This window comes from Anabrus simplex, chromosome X (assembly GCF_040414725.1).
Source record: "Anabrus simplex isolate iqAnaSimp1 chromosome X, ASM4041472v1, whole genome shotgun sequence".
Lineage (NCBI taxonomy): Eukaryota > Metazoa > Arthropoda > Insecta > Orthoptera > Tettigoniidae > Anabrus > Anabrus simplex.
In genome coordinates, this window is record NC_090279.1 from 40439055 (window position 1) to 40457848 (window position 18794).

Consider the following 18794-nt stretch of genomic DNA (forward strand, 5'->3'; position numbering starts at 1 on the left):
GACTCGAATAATGTTCAAACACCGCAGGGCTAAAACGTAGAGTTAAGTTGATGCAAAGTTACATCCTGTCGTGGTACGCACTTCACATTTTGAAATATTTAGTTCACCAGTTGGAACATATTAAAGATGAGTTGAAAAAACACTTACAGTGTATCTTGCCATAGTCGTGAGTTCGCTTCAGCGTCATATCCTTACTTACGTATGGTAAAAGTAATCCTTAGAGTGCACTCCAAAATTCCAGGCGAGGTACATTAAATGGTAATAAAATTTAAAATTAACTTTCACAGTTCAAGAGTGCATAAGCCGTATCAAGCGAACGTCACCCTGGGTCCATGATAATCACTCTATCCATCCCGGCAAGTGGAGAAGCACGCCGTCCTTCCAACACAGCTCACTAGCAAAACCATAATGGCGACTGGCCAGAAGCCTACATGTCAGACCACAGTCGCAATATTTACGTGCGCATACTTGCTCGGTGGAGGGGGAGAGTGGCGAGATGGTTCATACCGACGACACTAGAGTGCAGGAGAATACTGGAAAAGTCACTGTCTGGCCATACACCACAGATGGGCACATTAATAACTTTAAAGCCGGTGGAAGTTAATGTTTATAAATATTGAAAGCCATGGTATCTGTGACCATGAATCACTTGATGAATAACGCAGCGGCAAATCACATTAAGGACACGAATTTCAATGGCCATGCAGCCAGCACTAAAGTATTCACAGAGAGTATAAATTCTTAATCCGGTAATAGTTTCCCTCCCCGAAGCTCCACATATACAACATATAATGACTTTCATAAGGTAGTGGTCTGGATACAAGCTGAGTTTTTGATGGAATAGTCCGAATAAGAAAATGACCACCGATCACATGTCCCAGTTTATGCACCACCAGCAAGATGAATCCAATAGTCAATTAGGAACCAAAACATATATGAATTGAGTAAAAAACAATTGAGTGCATTTAAATGACACTAGCTGTCCAGTTACTTTCAATCATTAAGAAGTCCCATGCATTAAAGGGGTGCTACACGCAAGTCGCAGGTAAATCTGTTAATGTTCTAGATAAATGGTGACACTCATGCTCCAGATCATTTGCTAAGTTTAATTCCAATAAACAAGTTTCGCAAGTTCATATGTATCAACTGTTCAAAGATTTCGTTACTTTGTAGTACACACACACAACTGAACAATTTCCTAAATGTTCACTGGTAGAATAATAAACCTTCTTAGATTTAAATGCACGCGATTATACACCCAAATTGAGATTATCACATGTTAGACATTCATTTTAGTATTGTTTATCAGACTTGCGTAAGTTAAGAAACGCCTTCATTTGGTTTCAATTTTATTATTATTAAAATACTTGTGTGTAGTACCATAATGTGTGGAACACCGTGAGTCTACGCTATTTTTGATTAGTACAGCAAGATGACAAGTACTATGATTCTACTTTACTAGCCATAAGTGTACTTAATAGGGGTCGTTGACCAGATTATTGGACCCCTTTAGACAACAAGCATCCTCGATTCAGAATTGTACTTTAGAAGCAGTCCCTTGGTCTGTAATACTATCGTTTATAATAGTTTCTGGGTCGGATCCACCGATTGATTTAAATGCATATCCACCCATTTATTCTTCATCATCACGCTTTTTATTTTGGTCAGTGCATGATTTTGAACTTTTGAATTGTCATTACATTTCGTCTAATTTCATAACATTAGGGACTGATGACCTAGATATTAAGCCGCTTAAAACAAAAAGCATCATCAGGTTTATTATACCTGCACCAATCCAACTACAGACAAGGGAAGTATCTTTCATTACACTACGATATGTTCTTACTTACATGTATAATTGAAGAACTGAAGATCCATATACAGGTATAAATGGTAATTTGGGAGAGAGTAAGCCCATGCGGTATTGCGCATCACAAGAAACTGAGTGAATTGGCTCTGCAGTTCGAACACATTGGATTGCTTTCGGGGGGTGGTTGATTCGAAACCCTCAGTCGGTAGATCTGATGTTCTTTTTGTTTCTCTGTGGTTCCCCCGCTATCACTATTGGCAAATTCTGTGGCTTTACCTTTATTAAGGCAAAGACCGCTTTCATTCATTTAAGTCCCAGCCCTCTTTCCTATGCCATTCTTGCCTTACAACCTGTCTTCAATCAGTGTGATTTAAGCTAATATATATAAAAATCTGGTAATTGTGATTGACTCATTAGTACCCCTGTAGATTTTCTGGGTTTCCCTAATGTGGAAAGCTTGAGATACACCAACTTGCAAGCTAAAAATATGTTTAAAATGATCCCCCGTCCCCTACTGCTTATTGAAGAAAGAAGAAGACTAAAGTAGCATCCAAGCAAAAGGAAGGACAGATAAGTCCTACGTGGTATGCCCTTGAACTGACGGAAATTGCAATAAAATATACAAACTAGATCTCTCTCTCTTTCTCCTGCCTCCGCCCTCCCTTTGAGAATACGGTTACACCAAAATAAAGGCATTTAAATTTAATTTAAGCTGGTGAAGGAGAGAATGTATGACTAGCTCGTTTGGCGGGTTCGAGTCCGGCGGTTTTTGAGGGTGCTCAAATACGCCAGTCTCATGTCCGCAGACCTACCGGTATGTAAAAGAATTCTTGCGGGACGAAATTCTCGCTCCTCGGCGATTATGGAAGCCATAGAATTAGTTAGTATAAATAATAACATTATTATTCTCAATTCAGCAGTGAGCTTGAAAGCGACCTCATTTCTGTTCACATAGCTGAGCACATTAGTTCTCCTCTATGTTTCCTGGATAAGCTTGAAGTTATAACCAGATATAATCAAACTGATAATATGTTCAATAATCTCTCTCCTTTACTTGTATTTGAAGGGAGAAAGAAACTGAAAATGTCGAAAGAAAAGCAGCTTGAATTGTTCTTCGTGATATCCGGCAAAAGAATAGCGTTACAAGAATGTGGCAAAGTTTGGGCTGGGAAGACTTGGGATAAAGGAGACGAGCCGCTCGACTAAGTGGTATGTTCCGAGCTGTCAGTGGGGAGATGGCGTGGAGTGACATCAATAGACAAACAAGTTTGAGTGGTGTCTCTAAAAAGTAGGAAAGATTAAAATATGGAGATAAGGCTGGAATTCAAGAGGACAAATTGGAGCAAATTTTCGCTTATAGGTAGGGGAGTCAGGGATTGGAATAACTTACCAAGGGAGATGTTCAATATATTTCCAATTGCTTAATAATCATTTAAGAAAAGCAAGGAGAATAACAGGTAGGGAATTTGTCACCTGGGCGACTGCCTTAATGCAGATCAGTAGTGATTGATTGATTGATTGATTGATTGATTGATTGATTGATTGATTGATTGATTGACGTACGTGCAAAAGAAAGCAAAGGTACTGAGTAATTTCTGGAACTTTCGAAAATCACACTGCAAAGACTTATTAAATCGTTTAAGATACCCCTCTTTTCAAGGATATGGTTATTGTAATGCGTCTCAAATTAAAGGCAGAAATATGTAACATTAATTTGAGTGAGAAAGTGGGTTTATTTTCTTAATTCCTCATTGAGCATGGGAACGGGCTTAATTATTAATATCTTGATTTATTTCATCATAAATTGTGTCATTTACTGCTGTAAGAGAACGTTCACTATGGATGTATATATTGAGGATAGTTTGATATTGTTATGTCTGGTGATTTTAATATGTAACTAGTCATGTTGGCAGAACGATGCGCCTTAAGAAAAGAGAACAGGGTGGTGATATATACCTTTTAGTGTAGGGCCTAAATTGGCGATTACTATAACTAGTGTGCTTCGCTGCGTCCTCACCCATATCTGCATCTGAAGGCTCATTACCTGAGGGTACTACGTCACATAACCAAGAAGGAAGACCATCTTCGGCCTCAAAGGTGCCTCCTATACTCCAGGCTTCGTGCCCTTCCTCAAAATTGAGATATCGCACTGGTCACGCCCCTTTTAGATTCAGGAAGTATTGTGTCCACCATTTCGGTAGAATGGTATTACAACCTGAAGTACTGATGTAAATATCCTGAATATGTTTCTTCTTCTATAAAATGTGTTTCGGCTAACTCTATGTCAGTCATTTCCCGACGTGTTTTCGGAAAATCTAAGTGTGACTGACTTAACTGAATACAAAATTGAGGTTACGGATTCGAACCCCGTAATATCCCCCCCCCCCTTACAGGTTATCAGTGTGTTTTATGTCCTTCAATGTGCACTATGAAAAACTTGATTGCAGCCTCCCCCAACGCTATTGACGTCGCCCAATACTGGGCAAGCATCGTCTAGCTCTCGAATATTGTTGCTCTATCTGTGATTGTATAATAGACTTGTATATTTGTATAGTAGGAATGTAGATATCTTGTTGCTTTTTGTTAAATGTCTATAAGTAAAGTTGATACTTCTGACACAAATAAAGAAAGAAAGACCCTCAACCATCTCTGGCTGAACGGGTTAATCATAATCTCAGGTCCGCGCTTATTGCCTATCATCACGAAGATCATTCTAGGTGGGACACGTCCCTGCATTGGTTAGCTTTTGCTTTGAACTCGGCTGTTCATGAATCACATAAATTTACTCCAGCTTCGCTGATGTTCAAGTTTGTTCCCAACACGCCGCTCTCTAACATCTGGTCTCTGAGTGATATTCTACCTGAGACAATAGATCCAGATAACATTAAAGATCGTTGGAAGAAGGCTAAAGCCAATCTTAAAGTGTCTCATGAAAAGGTTAGGGAAAGATATGATCGTGGACGGAGACCCACCAATTTGAAGGTAGGCGACCAGGTGATGGTCAAGAATTTTGTTCCCGCGGGCAAGCTTGCCCCCAGATTTCATGGGCCGTGTACTATTCTCAATTTCCTTACACCCGTTACCTTATTGCTAAGCAATCCAGCCACCGAGAGGATATTTAGGGTTCACCTGTCACAGGTGAAACCGGTGTAATTTCTGTGCTAACTTGCTTCATATAATTCTGAAAGAAATATGAAGGTTATATTTTTTTTTTAGGGGTTTCACCTTTAAGGCCTTCTGCCCTTTCAATAGTATTCCTTATATTTAAGCATTTTTGTAAACCTTCCCCGACCAGCTAAACTGCCATCCTGTGATTGCCATGGCCATTACCTTGCTCCCATCTCCTGCTTACATAAAACAGTGGCTGAGTGAATTGAAATTAATATCTCCACGCCGCTGGCCCCTCAGTTCCACCACAATGAATGTACCCTAGAATCATCTGGTCCAACAAAATTCTGCCGCCGAGCTTTAATGTTTCAGTGCTCCCGCAGCAGCGCGGCGTCGTACCACCACTGAGGTGGGGTATGGGCCCGCTCCTCTTCAGTGAGGCCAACCTGTGTACGGCGAGCCGGAGCTCTCCTCCCGGCCAAGGCTGATGTGCAGCGCACATCCTGCAACTTGCCCGCGACCTGTATGTTCGCCGCGGGCGCGGCGTCCTTCAACTCCATGGCTCCTCTCATAGTGCGGTCGAGCAGTATCTCAGGATACTTGAGGGGTCCGAGCGGCCTCCTCTGGACTCAAGCAGCGGCGGCTAATCTGGCCGTCAAAGTCATCGGCAACTGATATATTTAATCAGCTACATGGACATTTAATATCAACAATTACTACAATTTTTGAATTCAACTGCAATATTTGGTGGACTTTGAAAATTTGCTTCACTTTCAATTGTTAAAAGTTTTTCCTTCTGAATTCAACTTCTACAAGCATAAAGACATTACATCAATAATAACTGCAAAGAAATCTGAAACTGGATCCGATCATTTACGTAATTTTTTTTCTCTTCTGCAATTAATGTCTATATCAACATCATAACTTGAACTTTGTTTTCAAACAAATTTGATGTGTTACCCCTTGGAGGAACTTTTGTGGGGGGAGGTCTGTACCGGGCGGTACACCTCGGCGCTGCTAATTTAAAATTTGCGCCAGTTGAAACTCCCCTACTGGAGGAAGCCTGAACTTTAACTACAGTACTAATTCTCAAGTTTTTCAGAAGATGTCACTACTTGTAAATTTTGAAGTGTTCTGAACAGTGTCATTTTCGATGTATTTTTGTTTTGCCTGTAGTAAGAAGTGTGAACATTCTCTTCTAGAGGACACTACTGAAGAACTACAATGGTGCACCCTAGTGCGAAGTGAAAGAACTGTGTTTTGGAGAAATTTTGTGTTCCAAAGTTTGTTCTTTGTTAAATTTCTTTCAGTCCTTGTTTAAGCTGGCAATATTAACCCTTTCTTTCCCCTTGTTTTGAATTTGACCAATCAAGAATTTCTGTAATTAATTTTCCACCAATAATGTGTTTCTTCTTCAGCTAGTGTAGGGGTTTTCGTTATTAACCAATAAAATGATTGCGGGCGGGTGTTCTCATTCCTGAAACGCCTCGAACCTTCCACGAGGGTATATAAACTGCTGATTTTCGGGTCTCCGTGCCACTTCAGCAACAGCTAACAGTGTGTAAATTATGTAGCAGGGGGGCGGGAAGCGCCTCTTTCTTCGGGCAGCCGTTCTACACCCAGGTAATGGCCGTTTAATAACTGCTTTTCTTGCTAGCTCAGCAGTTTAACTCTCGGGGCAGGTCCGAAGCGTTTTACCATGTAACTTTCCCCTAAAATGTAAAGACACTTGGTATCTATTCTATCTTTTTAAACTACAAATCGGGATAGAGAGTGCTTAAACCTCTCACGCTCTCATTCATATTGCTTTGAGGTGAACTTATTTTCACAACCGTTTCTTCCCTTCTAATGTAATGTAAATCATTTTCTTATATAAGTCACCTCTTTAGTATGGGATTAGCCCTTGCATAAGCGGCCTAGTGCCAGGTAGGTTTTAGTAAAACATATTAGGAGTGCAGTTTCGCCTCCTCTCAAGTTGGTATTTTGGAGGCCATGTAATTGAACTGTTTCTTCACTTAACAGGCCTCAGTAGGTTGGGTATTTTACCCCTGTGTGTATGTCCTTGGAGGACAGCTTGAATGTCGAGTTTGGTGTGGTCTTTTATAGGCCGGAACTTTGAGAGCGGATTGCTCTTTTGAAATTTGGTTTCTGTGTGCCTCGAGCAGGATTTTCTGAGTAAGTGCTCCTGGGCATGATTGGGGTTTTCTGGCCCTTTGTTAAACCTTATGTATAAGTAAAGTTGCTTCCTGCTCAAGAATTGTGTGTCTGGCTCTCGGAGCCCAAATCCTGTAACTCTGTAATTGTACATTCTCGAAGGGTTGCTAGGCTACTGAGTACCTGTTATAATTGTTATCTATTGATCTTGAAAAGAAAATATAACCTTGTTAAATTTTATCTTAACTTTAATTTTGTAGATTGAGACCTGTTCATCCCAGCACCTTCTTTCACCTCTGCATATCCACAAAACTCCGTAACAAATATAATCAATAAGATTACGAAGGTATTTCAATTGGAAGCAACTAATAAAATATCCAGTAACAAAAAAATGTATCTTATAGAAAATCTGTGTTTGAAATATTTAAGTAGTGAAAAGTATCAGTAGGAATCAAACCAGCTCCCAAATGATATACAGTAGAGGTCTTTGGAGCAATCCTAACTGCTACACAATACATAACGCAAGATCGTGGAACAACTTGAAGGAAAAGTGAATATTAGGTAAGTAAACAGTGAATCTCATGAAAAAAGTATATTTTCCGTAAGCCTATCAATTGTATGCATTGAAATGAAGAGTCAAACACTGATATCTCTTGAGCCATTTTCTAACTACCGTATTTACGCGAATAATTCCTGCATATTTTTTTTTTTTTTTTAATGTTAGGCACAAAATTTGGGTGCAGGTTTTAGTTGCGTCAAGATTTTGAACACACTACGGGGTCACGTAGTTTTCGTACAGTGTTTTAGATGTGGAGTGTGATGAATTTTTAAGTAATTTAGGAAAGGATTCTAGTAATGAAAGAGACAAAGAATCTTCCGATCTACAGAAAATCAACCCCAATGCAAGTTCAGATTAATTAAATACTTGTCACGTAAGAAGGACTACATGCTAGTTTATGACATATATATTTTATAGCAGTGATTATGCATTTTTATCAACTCTAATATGTTTAGGCAAAGTAGCTACATCCGTCATGTTCATATTTGTACAAAGACCAGGTGTCATCGTCGCCATAAGACCTATCTGTGTCGGTGCGACGTAAAGCAAGTAGCAAAAAAAAAAAAAAACAGGTGGAACTCGAGGAGTCATATAAAATTTTGTTTGTGCCTATGTTACTCCTTCAATGCAAGTAATTTTAGTTCATTTCATTTTTTCAAAATGATCCTTCCTAAAATGAAGGTGCGGGGATTATTCGGTGGCGGGGATTATTCGCGTAATACGGTATTTTCGTTACCTGATGACGGGTTATCAAATTATGCACATTACCTCAAGTGAGCTTTCCTCTGTTGGCCCTGGCTCTGTTAACTCTGATGTGGCTTCGCTCTTCAGAGCTATCACTCCTGATACATGTTCAATATTTTCCTGTGGAAAGTTAGATATATTAGGTATGCACATAACAGACATCTACAAATAAAGTCACCAACAAATGAGCATGATAAAGCATTACCTGACAGTTACTTTCAAAATTTCACTAATGTTTAAGGAAGATTTCTACCAGCAGAGGATTGTTAAAACCAAAGGTTGTACTGAGAATGATACTGATATCCTTGATCACTCCTTATGTTATAAAAAAGGATCAGACTGAGAACCAAATATAATATGAGAAACATTTCCTAGCCATAACAGAAGATATCCTACTGGCCATGGAATTGAGGTCGTCTCGCACAGAATTTGGGAGTAAGCTGCCACAGACATAAAAAGTAAATCGCATGAACTGTTGTCATATGTCCAATCATATCAATCAAATCTTAGAGGTTGTTTGAACCACTTCCAGGTGTTAAAACTGTTCAAAATCATTTTTCTTCTCAGCATAGAGTCTGTTTACAGAAACATTTTTAAAAAATTTGAAATATTTGAATCACATTCTCTACTCCGGTTTTGCTGAGCTCACAGGGGCTACATAAAGCATTGAGACAGTTCTGTTTCAAACAGCATATTTCAATGCTTCCAAGTGTAAAAAGAAAAAAACAAACATGAAAGAAGCAGGCTTATCACAGTCATATACCAGGGAAAGATGTAGCCCAAACTCAATGCACCTACACATAAAATGTTGTACTACTAAGAGGATGTTATGTTGTGTTCCATGAAGAAATGTGGGTATGAGAACACCATCAGTAGAGAGTCAACAATGTTGGAGTGTACATCTGCAGTTTCAGGAGCTCCTTCATGATCTACAATAAGACCTTGAAATTTCTCACTTGGATTCATAGAACCTCGTTGGCAATAAAGATGTGGGCGAGGGACGTTCTAATATAAGTTCATTTACTAAAAAAATTAATTATAGTAAGTTATACAGTTCTAGAATATACCGACTTAACCCATTCAATATAGAAGAAAAAGAACAGTGGCTGAACTAAGGAAAGGAAGAAAAATGATGCACAAAATGACAAAATGAAATAATGACAAAGGGAAAGAAAAGTTAATTTTTTATGTTCCTTACATCCTGAGAGTGTTGGAGCCCTCTAAGAAGAGGCATATTAAAGAAAATTTTCTCAAAAAATCATGTATTCTAGAGTTATGCAGGGTTCTATAAGTAACATAGACACAGACCTGAATGTGAGAAATAAAATAAGCTAATCACTATTCTGCCTTTCTCAATGAATTCAAAGTCTGAGCAAAATACTTATTATGAGAGAAATTACATTCAGATTTTAAGCTATTTTATCTCTCATATGCCATACGCAAATCTGCTCTTTCCTTAACACACATATCTTCCAGCAGATTGTGGATGTGAGAGTAACCCAGAGTAATCACACCTGTGTTGACATCCTGTTTGATGATGCTTCTTGTTTTAAGGGGCCTAACATTGAAGGTCATCAGCCCAACACTCTGTTTAGTAGACTAGTTTGATGATGATGATGATGCTTGTTGTTTAAAGGGCATAACATCTAGGTCATCGGCCCGTAATGGTACGAAATGAAATTCTAATTTAAAAGTACAATAATCACCCAATGACCAGAATTCAAAACGTGATGAAGAACGAATGGATGAATATGAATTTAAAACAATTAGTGGATCCGACCTGCAATGCCTCACCTTCCCAGAAACAATATTACCGACCAAGGGATTCCTACCAAAGCACGATCCTGAATCAATGATGCTTGTTGTATAAAGGGTTTCTATATCCAGGTCAACGGTCCCTCATAATGGCATTTAATTCTAGTAAAGTAGAACCATGGCATTTCTCAAGTTGCGGTACTAATCAAAGGTAGCGTAAACTCACGGTGTTCCAACAACTTATGGTACTACTTACAAGTAATGTACATTGTACAGGTAAAATAGACCTACGGTGTTTCTCACATAATGGCGACACTCATAGGCAAAGCAAACCCATGGTGCACCTCACATAGGTGTACTAATCACAGGGACTAGCATTATCCCGTGGTGTTCCACAAATAATGAGTACAAATCACAGGCAATGTTGACCAAAAGTGACGCTCATAAAGTGGTACTAAGCATAGGCGATGCCCAGACCCGTGGTGTTTCTTACAAATTGGTACAAATCACAGGCAACATAAGCCCGTTATGTTCCACATATAGTGGTACTAATCACAGGCACTGGAAACCCACAGTGAGCCACGCTCTGCTGCTACTAATCACAAACCTATTGTGTACCTAACATAGTGGTACTACTTGCAAGTAAAGGCAACCCATGGCTTTCCCAGGTGATGGTACTAATCACAAGTAGTTTCATGGTTCTAATTCAATCATCCCTTGGTTGCCCCTTTTAGTCACCTCTTACGACAGGCAGGGGATACTGTGGATGTATTCTTCGTCTGCAGCCCAACCCACAGGAGGTAGAGAGAGAAAAGAAAACCTCAACAAGCACACAATTATTCCGAGAGCAGCGTGCATTAGTTGCTGAATTTTAGCTTTAAGCAACTCTTGGGCAATGTATGATCTATAAATTAGCAGTTCACACTGTTTGCAATAGATTATTACTTTCAAATCACAGTTATTCATTGAATATCTCTCTTCCAACATTCAAGGTTTTCAAAGACTCTGAGGTGCAACAATGATGTGCAGGAATTCACTTTCTTGCCAGTATAACAACATACGTGTGCTGGGATAATTCAGCTTCTTCAAATACCTCTAGACCGAACATGAATCACACTCACTAACACGAAATTAGTATGTCATCAGTTTATCCTCTGAGCTATCAGATGAAGAGCCACAGAACTGAAAGTCACACACTCAGAAGATTGCAATGGACTGTGACTAGAGTAGCAACAGATAGAGCAAGGAAAAATGATGAAAAATCATGCTTCTTCTAAATAATTTTCACTGCATCTTCACCTTCATCAGGGTGTTTGCTTTAGACAAGCTATACTCACAGTAAACTGCCAAGGCAGAATTTTAATACGTGCTCACCCAACATTAGTGACAATATAAAAAAGTTTAAATGATGCAAATCTTACCTGGAATTTCTTTTGGAAGAAAAATATGTTCACCATGAGAGCCATGGACCTACTGGCCATAACTTAATTCAATATAGCTCCCAACATTTCAGCAACTACTAGCACTGCAATTGGCTGACATATGATAGGAAATGATGTCAATCCCACAAAGATTCCATTACCAAACCAAGCAGAATAAAGACATTACCACACCCCTTCCATACATCAATTTAAATAACCAACAGACAATAGACAGTCAGTCAAAGGGTACTTAACACATGAAATGCCCTGAAGCCTCAATCTTGAGACACTGCCTATCACAACTTCATCACTAGTTGGACCTAACCATGCTTCCTTCACTATCAAGCCCACAATATTAATTCAGCTTTTTGCCACTATCAAACATAGAATGCACTGCCATCTCCCTAGTAAATGCTAGAGGCCAATTGTCCACTCGGCAGCAATTATCTGGGAGCTTATGCCACCAGAAGCCCTTTCCTTGTCCCACGAACAATGCTTTTGTCACTAGCTGGACTCATAGATGTACATCAATACTGTTATTTCTAGTTTGTAAGTGTTGGCAGCTTTGTGTAGCACACTGTGGCATACTCTCAGACAAAGAAACAAAACAGATACATACCATACTTAGATGCCCAAGCAGCAAAAGATGACTGCTGATGTTAATATTGGGGAAGCACATAGTAAATTATGCCCCTGCCAACCTTATTCAGCCGGTAAGGGTTAAATTCTGACCTCCATGAAGTTATGTGGAATAAGACTTACAAGTGATGCATTTGTTGTTCCTTCAAGCCAGGCTGGTTCCTCCTTGATCTTTATTTGCAAGTCCATTTCACACTGCAACTGAAGCAGTTAGAAGGTACTGGGGTTTATGATTTCTTCCAATGATGTTACACTGAAACACAGACCAGAAAAATGTATTACCTTATTGTTACTTAGGTTATTTTTCAACAGACTAAGCAACAAGCTTGTAATTTTACATGACTCTCAATATCATGATCATACAAAAAAGCCAAAAAAATTTCACATGCCTGTGGATTTTGTGAACATACCTATAGGACCACAAGTTTTCTATGACTGATACTATGATCAGAGCTAAGAACCTCCAGTTTTACATGACTTCAAATACAGTTATCACTTCCATATGAAATATAAGTTAACATGTCTGTCAATATCGAGTTCATTGTCAAAGGATCCCTAGTTTTACATGACACCTTATATCGTATTCATAGCTATATAACATACAGTTTTACATGGAAGTGAAACCACAGCAGACGGGTTTTCTTGTTAAAAATCAAACTACATTGACTTTGATCAAAATGCACAAAACTTCTTGAAAATTCAGTGACTATTCCATTTGCATATCATTCTGATGACCCGGGTCCATATCTTGGAATCTTCGTAACATTGTTATCTTCTGCACTTAGATTCAAAACTAACTGAACAAGATCAGAGTGCCTTGAGATCTGTTCTATCAAAAGTTTCCTTCTTAGGATCAAATTCTCTCAAACTCTTCTCCTCTCATCAAGCTGATTCACTATCTCTTTATTTCTAACATGTTATATCTATCTGATCTTCAACAACTTCCAATAACACGGCATTTGAAAGGCTTCAACTCTGTTTTTCTCAGCACCAGTTATTATCCATGTTTCACTTCCATGCAGTGCCGTACTCCACACTCAGTGTAACATCAATTTTAAGTTCTTCAATGCATTGAATCTAAAGAACACAATGGAGAAAAGATAGGAGTTTAGGTAGGATTTAGTGATGACATTTTTAGATATTGAGAAGGCATATGACAGTGTACCAGGGCAAGCGGTCTTCGATAGATTGATAAAGAAGAACGGAGGGACAGGAGAAGAACCAATTATAAAACCCATACACGAAAAGTGAGTAAGTAGTAAGAAGACTATGACAGGACAAACAAACTGGTTCTAAGTAGAAACAGGACTTCAACAAGGATGTGTATCATCCCCTCTACTCTACATTACAACCATGGATGAAATCCACAAGAGTATACAACAAAAAATGGAAAGCAAAGAAACAAAGGCCTTACTCTTTGCAGACGACATAGTAGTATGGAGAGAAGATGAAATGGAAGTACAAGAACAAGATATTGTATAGAATTAGGAGCCAGAGGTATATGGAATGCACATAAGTGTGGAGAGGTATATGATAGCAGTGGTGATGAGAGGTAATAGAGAAGGAAGTGGGAATATTGAAGTAAATGGAAGACCATTAGAAGTTGTGGAAAGCTTCAAGTATTTGGGGAGAGTAATTGCAGAAGATGGGAAAATAAATTAAGAAATTGGAAAGAGAATTGAACAAGCCAATGAGTTCTATCAATGTGTGAGATCTATAGTCTGGAACTGGGACGTCCCTAAGGAATGAAAGAAAATGTTGCACCCTATGTATTACACACCAATTTTGACATATGCATCAGGCACATGGACAACAGCAAACTATGATGAAAGCAGAACACAAGAGGCTAAGATGAAATTCCTTAGAGGAATGATAGGGAGGATATGAAGGGATAAAGTCAGAAACATAGAAATCAGGGAAAGAATTGGATTCCCTAAACTTGTTACCTTTTATGTTTTTAGCATAGATCAGTTCTAAAACACGATTTCTCAAAAAAAAGGAGAGGAGAGTCTCCCTCAATCATATGACAGAGCACAATGTTTACGTGTCAGGCCAAACAGAGTGGAAGCGTGCACGAGGCAATGCGCAGTTAGTCGCACAGAACACAAACCAAGGCCCTTCCCGAGAGGTATTCCGTAGTAGGAGCATAGGAATAAAAAGGGGACACCAAACAAATAAAAAGCCCAAGGGATCAGGTTTTAAGAATCATGACATATATTGTAGCAACATCAAAAGAATGCTTATAAACACGATACATGGCAATGAAACTCATAATCTTTGGTATTGGTCAGGTACTGGAATAGTAGACATGTTAGAAGATTAAGTTAAGAAAATAAGGCGTATGTACAAGTACTTTGTGAGAATGTGGACAGATGATTAGATTCAAATAGTTACAATGGTAACAATATCGTAACAAGGACGTACCCCGAATATACATCAAAAAAATATTACTAGTGGAATGATACATTCAGTAAACATTGGGATAGCAATGCATAGAAACCACCACATGGATATTTCACAATATTTAATCCCCCGAATACGAATTTCATCAACTAGAAGAATAACTTGACATTAATTTTAAAACCATTGAATAGAAAGAACACCTATGAAAATTTGCAGACTATTACTAATCTTTCTAGTGCATTTTTAATTTCTCATAGAAGAAGAAGAATAGGAAGTAACAAGGGCATACACCGGTAGAAGGAGAGGTAGTGAAAATGGATAAAGAAAAAACAAAACACAGGTGAGGGCATTACGGTAACAGGCAGCGATCAGCCTGCAAAAACCCGTTGAAGGTTAAGTTCATTTGAACACACGATGTAAGGTTCCAGCTCGCTTATTGGTCCGCCAAGGAAAACTCCCCAATCACAGTTGTCAAAGTTCACAGAAATGAAGGAAGTGCTCCATAGTGAAAGTAAAGTCCAAAAAAGGGCCGAAATTTTACAAGCTTGATATTTGTAACAAAGTGTGTGAGGAGCTAGAAAGAATATCAACATGAATATGTAAAATAAAACATGAGTCTGCTCACCCAGTGAGACATAGAAGGTTTCCACACAGGTTAAATAAGTCAGCACGACCAGCCGCGGACGATATAAAACTCCCACTGCTTACAATAGCATAATGCACACACCTGATCGCCGATCAAGGCGAAACGGCAAGTTTATATAGGCCGGAGAGCCAGGCGTGGAATGTGCGGGAACAATGATGACGTCAGGGGATGGCGGGGAGAGGATAGCAAGCACACACACAGTCGTGAGGCAGACAAGGCAACAGATGGATGGTAAGCGTAGCAGTCCAATGTCACTGGGAGGAAGCAATGAATATGCACAAGGTAAGAAAACATATATATCGGGAGCACGTTACAAACTGCAAGACATGATAGAGACCAATAACCTGAAATGGTATGGACATATGATGAGAATGGGACAGGGTAGAGTTCCAGAGAGTGATTACAGAGAAAATAAAAGGAGAAAGACATCGAGGAATGCCCAGAAAGAGGTGGATGAATGCGGGGAAAGAGAGTACAGAGAAGAGAGGAGTAAAAGTAGAAAAAAAATATTGGAAAAAATAAGGGAGTTGTGGAGACAGAAAAATGAGATGAGGTGGTCCTTAATTCACAACTCTACCCAAAAGACTGGAAATGGAAAAAGAAGAAGAAGAATCTGTTGAAATGAAGACAAAAATTTATTCAACACTTCTACCAGCTCATTTCATCGAACCTTTACTTAAGTGCACTTTCTTTATTTGTCTGTGCATGTCATGTCTTATGACACAACCGAGGGTTGCTTAACACAGCACCCCTTGAAGGGAGTTCTGTGTCAAACAACTGGTTTAAATGTTTTGCAGTTTGTTCCCCACATGGTATGAAACTAGTCTGTGTTGAATACGTCGAGTGGTGCCTAACTGAATTCATTTCAGCCAATAACAGTGCTTGTTATTCACTTTGTGATATTTTACTGTAAAAGTAAACATAATGTACACATGTAACACGAGCTCGTTCCTGTGGCCAATTGCGTTGATTCTTACTCATTGCCAGGTAACAGATTTCTATGGAAACACATATCTATTCAGGAAACTATGATCAATTGTATTTTGTATATTGCAACGTAGGGGACACTAGGCCTACTTGTTCAGGCCTTCACTGGTTATTCTATTAATATATTCTTGATTTCACTTTCAAGTACTATCTGCGCACTTTTTAGCGATAGATTTACACGCTAGTGCAGAATCGATCGACTTCGGTTATCTTCGAGATTCGTATTGGCAACTTTTGAAACACAAACTAAGAATCGCTTGTCATCGCTGTGCGACATCTGGCGTACACTTAAAGTACTCGTACTGTTTTGTTTACATAGCAAAGCCAAACTATAGAATTCATGCGAGGAACAAGATTCGCATCGGGAAATATTATATAGTATTATATATTGTGTGTGTGACACAGTTGTTGGCATTAAGATAATAAAGATTTAGAAAATTCATATCGATCGATCATATTATCGATTCAATTCAGATTTCATTTCCATTCAGTTGGCAGTATTTACCGGAACCGGCAGTGCTTCCTTCTTACTACTCACCGAGTACAAAAATCTATCACTAAAAAGTGCGCGTACAGTAACTACCTTTTACAGTTTCCAGAGCCACAATATGTTCTTGAAGATTTTTCTTCCATTCCTGCTACTGGTTTAATATTGCCCTAACAAGTCAAAGCGAAAGTGCTAGGGTTAAGAAGGTAGCTGCGTTAAATAAGGTTAATTAACGAGTAAATGGGGAAACCACGGAAACGATTTTCAGGGCTGCCTATCCTGGGATTTGAACCCATGCAAACTCACTGCCACACGCCCATGAAGAAGATCTTTTACACACCAATAAATCAGGAAATATCTTACGAAAGAGAGGCAGCCTACTGTTAACTAAAACATCAGGAGTAAATACCGGATATAGCTGTTGTGGGATAAGGATGTGATACAGAAGAATCTTCATAACAACACTGATATACTAAGAAATCTACATATGCAGATATTTTCACAGATATCCTGCACAGAACAACTCTCAAGATTTCGAACACTACCAGTACTAAAATCTTTCGCAGCCTACAGTGTATAGAACAACCAAACATTCATAGCGCCACTTTTAAATCGCACAAAGAGGCAAATAACACAGCAACACAATAATTAAAATGATACCGATACACTATCTAATAATAATAATAATGTTATTTGCTTTACGTCCCACTAACTACTTTTTAAGGTCTTCGGAGACGCCGAGGTGCCGGAATTTAGTCCCGCAGGAGTTCTTTTACGTGCCAGTAAATCTACCGACACGGGGCTGTCGTATTTGAGCACCTTCAAATACCACCGGACTGAGCCAGGATCGAACCTGCCAAGTTGGGGTTAGAAGGCCAGCGCCTTAACTGTCTGAGCCACTCAGCCCGGCGATACACTATCTTGTCACTTTTTTCTGAAACTAATATCCGCAATTCTTCACCTCATTCCTCATTCCAATAAATTTAGATATCCGATATATTGCTACAACACACGATTTGCAGGTACTTGTAACGCAAAGGCCAGGAGGTTTCAAAAAGAAAGCTAGTTATATGCTTATACATTTTTAATGCTTAAATAAAAATAAAATGACGAAAATTTTAAAAATTTGTATAATGCTGAAACTGAGAAACATTAGCATTAACTTTTAACGGTTCTCAATTGAGATCTATAAGTTTGGCAAAAGTAAATTACTGAAACTTGAACATTACCGACAATAAGTGTAAAGTGATAGAAATCACAATTCCTCAATGAAGAAAATCTGAAACACAATTAACGGCATAAACTGTACAACTGGTTAACACGCGCCTGATACAACAACATACCTCACACTTCGAGACAAAACCTGATAATAATAATATTTTATTAACGGTAATACCATTTTAATGTATTCTACAGTTTGTTAGGTCATCAGCGCAGAGGCTGGTTAGATCCTCAAATAGCACTACCAAAGGCTATGCAGTTATAGGGAAACCGCAAAAACCAATGGCAGAGCCTAAATGAGGCGAACTAGACAGGATGAGGAGTGAGGTAGTTTGCCATTGCTAATCACTTAAAACAAACTCTTGAAGAACGGATTTGATTTGTATCAGTCAGTAAAGGAGGCTGAATTTAGGAAAGGATGTATTACCAGTGACAACTCCAGAATATATGACACTTCTTCTTCTTCTCCTTGGTTAGTTTTTGGACATCGTCGTAAGACGCTACGTCCAGTCACTGGTTTGCGAGACAAGTAATGTCTGGGAAAGGTACCAACATTAGAAGAAATTAGTACACTACGAGATAGTAGGGTTAGCTATGTGATGAGGCTAATTACAGCCGGCAATAATGAAACTGAGGAATATACTAAGAATATGGAGGCTAAACTATCAAGGCATAACACAAAAACACTGGGACACAGGGTTCTAATGCTTCACGTCTGTGTGGTCTGCCACGACGTCTTACTACAAACAAACTAGACCGGACCACAAATAAGGGTTGGGATGCGAAAGTGCGTACATATAGGGAAAGGAAAGGTTACAATTGGATGGTACAGGTAACTAAAAAAGTAAGTATGAAGTCTA

At 38.9% G+C, this 18794-nt stretch overlaps 1 long non-coding RNA gene across 1 annotated transcript; it reads right to left on the reverse strand.

The window, feature by feature from the left end:
- Nucleotides 1-8409: 8409 nt before the first annotated feature.
- LOC137503169 (uncharacterized) lies at nt 8410-18444 on the reverse strand. The gene is made up of 3 exons (XR_011019083.1): nt 18362-18444; nt 12314-12443; nt 8410-8495 (listed from the first exon to the last, which is right to left on the reverse strand). It is a non-coding gene; the product is annotated as an uncharacterized lncRNA (long non-coding RNA).
- Nucleotides 18445-18794: the final 350 nt, after the last annotated feature.